The following is a 6,000-nucleotide window of genomic DNA, read 5'->3' as shown; positions in this document are numbered from 1 at the left end:
AAGATCTTTGTAGGAGATATTTTAGACAGCTTAAATGCTAGTGATTTATGTGAAAAGACTCATAAAATAATTAAAGAATCAATGTAGTTTTTAATTTAACTTCTCTTTTCTCTGATGTCAGAGACTGGAAATTTGCTTCCACAGAGACAAAATACATACTGATCAGTGACTCAGGCAGCAAAGAATCAAAAGAAATGTAGCATGAGAATATTTCTGAATATTTTTTAAGGTTTAACACATGCCTTTTTTGGATTCTCTTTGCTCCCAACACCAGAGAGAGACCTCTGTCAAACAGACTCCTGATCAAACAGCCTAGAAGGTGTTTTTATTCAAGCTCCTTGTTTACAAGTTGTTCTTATACAAGTTGTCAGTTTACAGCCAGGGACTAAAAGAGAGGAGAAAAAATACTGACATCCAAACCTTGCTGTTCTGTGATAAACCACTCCCCTGGAGCTGATATCTTCTCCAGAAACCTGGCTCTTTTTTGTTTTTTCTGACTTAGTTTTTTTTTTTAATTGTCCTAGAAAGCACAGTCAAAACTGTCAGAGAGCTTAAACAGCAGGAAATTCATCATGGGCTGCCAAGTTCCAAGATCCCCACACTGTATTTGCAAGCACAGTAACATGTACTGGGTTGAAAGCATTATTATGCACTTTGAATTAATAGACACCAGGTTACTGGCTGTCCTAGACAACACAGTAAAAACTTCTCCAACTGATTTTAGTGAGTGCCCTGAAGCACACTGAGTTGTAGCATGCAAAAAGCATGATTTCTTTCCTATCTGTTCGTGTATCAAATACTGCATGAATGTAATGATGATAATTCATGCCAGTTGGGGTTATTTGGATAAAGTGCTTTGTTTTGAGCTCATCTTTCACCAGACTATGTTCATCAGTGCCTGGGTCCACTTTGTCCACTGGCAATGGGGTTTTTCTTAAGATACAGTAGGTTTGCTTTGTTAGGCTTTTTATTAAATTCCAATTATGGAAGCATGGCAGGCAGAATTTGGGAGAAAGAAAAGTAGTGCTTTTTCACAGGAGGAAATACATTTCCAGTATGAATAATTTCACTGTCAGAATTCATCTGCTGCTAAGGAAATAAATTCTATTTGAGAAATAAAATCATAGTTTCCTCCTACTGCAACTTCTGTATTTGAATTAAGGTCTGTGCTATAGTCCAGAGGAAACAGCAATGGGAAGAGAAGTTTCTGTTGCAAAACAATTGGGTGGGAACACATGGTGTTAAGAATAGTATTTTTTACAAAGTAATATTGGGATGATATTTGGTGTTGTCATTAGCATTGCAGGACACCACAGAGCATAAGGATGCCCATGCCCTGAAGCTCATGCCTGAGGCAGTTATCTCTTCTCCTGTCACAGATTTCCAACCTGAGCTCATGATGTTCTTTGTGTGTGAAATTGTCTATTGACCCAGAAGCAAGTAAAAGGGGGTGATGTTTTAACTGTTCAGAAAAAATCCTTTCCACTTACAAGTTCCCGTGTTACACACTAATATTAATTATCTAATCTGCTGTATCACCCAACAGGAAAGTGGGCACAAGCTACCCAGCCTTCACCCCATATAAATGAATTTGAATCACGTGGCTTGTAAAACCCAGAACAGCCCTAGCAGTGAGGTTAGTTGGGTGTGCTGCTTCTAAAGACAAGTATTACTTATGTTTTCACATCAAATTAATGGAACTTGGAACTGGTATCAGGTCTGGATTTGACAGATCTTTGGATTTCCCAAAATTTGGGAAAGAAGAGGTGATTAGTAGAAGGCTGAGCAAAAACCAAATTGTAAAGGCAGCACTTGGTAAATGTGCCCAAATGAAAGGACTAAGTAGAACAAAACATTTTTAATTCATGTTGCTGATATGGCTGAAACCAATGGACAGTGACCTTGTGGTGTAAAGCCCTTGACTTCACTTATTTGTTTTGTGAAGTGTCTCTTAGTTATGCAGAAAAGCCACACAGTGACACAGTTTTTCTTGCTTGTTCAAAGAAGTTGAGAGGTTTTGTGGAGTCCTTTCCTGGCTGTGTATGTGCTGGGTATGTGGTGGAAGCAAAAGCAAATTATTCTGCTATAGCTGGACAGCATTATAAAATTAACATTCAGCTAAATGGAAATTTTCCCCTTGAAAAGATTTTATAATCTTTTGCATTTTCTTTGTTCAGTGACCAGTTAGAAGGGTCTGATAAAAATGGATATTGGAAATGAGCAGCAGCTTTTTAAACCACCAGCCTGTCACAGTGACTGATGAGGATGGTTCACTTCTGCATGGTGCAGTTTGTTCCAGACTCAGAACGTGGGTTATTTGGAAAGCTGATCTGTATGAGCTCCAAATGCCCATGTGGGCAAGGGATTGCCCTTTATAGAGGGAACACAGCATTTCTCACTCCTCTTCATGGACATTAACCACTTCCTTCCCAGAACATAGCCATGACTTAGCTGACTTCTCTGCTTTGCAGATATGAGAAATGAGATTGAAATGAAGAGTACTAAACCTAAGAACAGAATAATTCAAGGACAGAGTTCTGGAAGAAAATGTTTCCATAAGAATACTCACGTTTTTGCTATTTAACTTTATAAAGCCATTAAAGGGCTGCTTCTTTGTTTGTTTTTTTGGTTTTGTTTGTTGGCTTTTTTGGTTGGTTGGTTGGTTGGTTAATTGGGTTTTTTGTGTTTTCTTAAGCTTGTTAGGTCAGTTTTGTTGATATTCATGTATCCATGTAATCATTCCAAGGCCCCAAGATAAGAAATAATAAGTGATGCTGTAAATAACATGATAGCATCTTATTATCTAAGGCATGCATAGAAAATTATTATGGATAACAAAATATTTTAGGGGAAAATTAGCTAAGCAAATACATAAAGAATGAGGCAATAACCCATTAGCTTAATTCCTATCTGTAAAAAAAGCAACCATAAAGTGAGTAAGCTTGGATGGAAAGTTTCTTTCCCTTGTAAAATTTCATTACTTTCTAAGGAAGTGATCTTTAATGGGTCATTTATTTCATAAGCTGCCTGCTATAGAGTTTTCTTCCCTTCCTTTGAAACCACTAGATATAGTCATGGTGAGAGACAGTGAGCTGGACCTGGTTTTTTTACACTGATTTTGGCTGGGCTTATGAGGAGGTATGTTGCTTGGAAATAAAATCCAATAGTACTGACGTTTTAAGACAAACTTGGAACACATTTGTATCACTGAATTAATTCCTGCCACCTCTGGACATTTGTTTGTTGTCTTTGTAAAGATAGTCTGTCAAATAGCAGTTAACTACTCTTAATGTCAACAAATCTCCCTCCTTGAAGGGAGTGCTGCAATCATTAACTGATGACCACCTGAAAAGGGGAAAAAATTGTGAGAACCTAATTATTGTGCATGTAACAGTAATTTAGGTTGCAGCCTCTACTTCTCTGATATAAGCTCCATAGTTGTCTGATATATATAAATACTGATTTACTCATTTTCTAGTTGAGAAATAGAGGAAGAGAGAGGTTGCATTCTTTGTCCCATGCGATACAATGAGTTCTTGACAGGGATAAGAAAGCTCAGACATCCAATCTACAGCCCTTGCTGCTTTCCTGAGCACTGTCCCAAAGGCTGGGTCCTATGAACAAACCAAATAACATGGGCTAATAAATTGTTGCAAAATTCACTGAAGTTGGTGGACTGACATTGCAATCCCTTGGAGAAAGAGAAGATAAGTACTCTTCCATTCAAGGAGACCTGGGATAGTAAATTATACTGTCCAAAATCACAGGAGTAACAGGAAAAATAAAGAAGCCCATACATAATGGCTAATAGGAAGTAAAAACCCAACACCCCAATGTAAAGGGTACAAAATGTCACTGGAGGACTGCCACTGGAAAAGGACCTGCATCTTGTTTATCTTTTATTACAAAATGGTGAAATTAATTAAAATTTAACATAGTTTCATGAAAAAAATTCACCTGGGAGATCTGGTTCATTATCATATTACAGAGATTTTGAGTAAAATACCTTCGGATAAATAAAGTTCAGCTCTATTTAGAGCATGGTGAATGAAGTAGTTTGTTTTCAGCTCAGTATCTGGAGGTGGGGATTGGCTGTACAAGAGTGAGAGCAAGAGATTTACTATATTAAGGAAACACATTCTCCAGGTACATTACTTTTACAAGTGTCATGACAACTAAACAGAGACAATAAACAGTGAGCCTTTATTCACAGTCGTTACCACACCAAACACTGGCTGGGCTCTGCAGTACCACTTATCTTAGGATAAACTGATTGTCTTTCCTCATCCTCTGTAACTGCATTTGGGAACAATAAATAAGTATGAATGTGTAAGATTGCCATAAAGTAAAGCTTGTAGTTATAATGAACCATGTTCTTTAAGTCATGGTAAAAATACAATTTAATATAAATATTGAATACTACTCTGAAGGATGTTAATGTGAAAGTTTGGTTGATTCAATGTTGGTTGAAACAACATGACAGGATAGTGATGCAGCATGCCCAGAAATATCCCATAAATGTCAACAGCAGAATTAGCAACCTGTATTTAAACCTGAGTATTATTACTGTGTATAGCAACCTGACTATTTAAAAATATCATAGTTGTAAAGGTTAGGGGGAAGAATTCTGTTTACCTTTTGGGCTTTATGTTGTCCTCAAGGCCATGTTCTGATGGGCAAAGACCGTGTCATGCTGCTGCCTTAGTCAACACTGGTCTGCCTGAACTACTCATCTTATTGATTCAGGCAGAATTAAAACAGTCTGTGACCTCACCTCAGAATACTTTTGTTCATCTGAAAATGTATATCCAGAACAAAGAAAGAGAAATTAAACCATAAATAAATGACGTAATCCTTGCTTTACCTGATATTTTCTGCTAGTGTGTAATAATTAACGATTACTAAGGGGCACAAGAAAACCAAGCCATTCCTTGGAAAGTAAAGTGCTGTAATGACAAACTTCCTGAGCAACCTCACCGGCCCCAGAGCATTCCAGGGAAGATGAGCTGCATCAGGAACAGCAAGGCATCAGGTTATACTGGAATGGTGTGCTACAATGTCTGCATTTTGAACTGCATCCAGTGATGACTTAAGTTTTAGCTTTTCTGTTCTTCAGATCAGTACTGCTTTAGTTTATTACGAAAACTCCATGGCCTGCCAGCTACTGTTCTCCCATGTTATTCAGACAGAACAATTTCTCTCTAGAAAAGGGCTGAAACTCAAGGGCACCTTACTGTCTCAGGCCCTGAAAAATGTAAACAAAAAGTGAATTGGGGGGAGCAAACTGGGGGAATATGATTACATTGCCTGAAGCTGTAATTGGACAATTAACCTTTGATATGCAAATAGACCAAATTTCCATCTGTCTGAAAAACTTGTGATTGTCATCCACCTTGGGTGTAGTCTCTGTGAGACTCCTGCACTGCCCAAGGTGTACCTTGAGAAGGTCTTTCAATAAATACCTGCCTTTCTCCTTTAGCTCTGCCTAGCCTCTGGTCTAGGTGGCCTCTCCAGGCATCACCATCAGTGAAGAAGTCATCAAGGTAGCTACTGAGGAGATGGTGAAAATATTCCTACAGTTCAGTTGTTCTAGCTGAGTGATGGGCAGATTCAGCTCAAGTTGAAGTTTTTAAAATATTTATGGGTTTTGGTACACATTACCCAATTTCTACCATTTTCACCAAATTAAGAGCTGGAAAGTTACTCAATTATAAGGTAAACTACCTTGAGGATGAAAAATGCTTCATAAAATACAGAGAGAATTACATTATTAGTGAATAAATAAAATGGAAGATTTTATCTGTGCTCCTGAAACTTATTTTCAAAGAATGGAGATAATCACACCTTCAGCTGTAGCAGTAGTAGTTCTTCTTCAGTGTTCAATGCTCCACACATGTCTTACAGCTGCACAGAAAACACAGCTCTGCACACCAGAATTTATATGAGGATGCCATAAGAAACAGATTCTGATACTACTGATCCCACTGTAAGGCTGCAAAC

This window comes from Oenanthe melanoleuca, chromosome 4, assembly GCF_029582105.1.
Source record: "Oenanthe melanoleuca isolate GR-GAL-2019-014 chromosome 4, OMel1.0, whole genome shotgun sequence".
Taxonomy (NCBI): Eukaryota; Metazoa; Chordata; class Aves; order Passeriformes; family Muscicapidae; genus Oenanthe; species Oenanthe melanoleuca.
The sequence above is the reverse complement of the archived record's forward strand: the minus strand, read 5'-3'. Positions refer to the sequence as shown.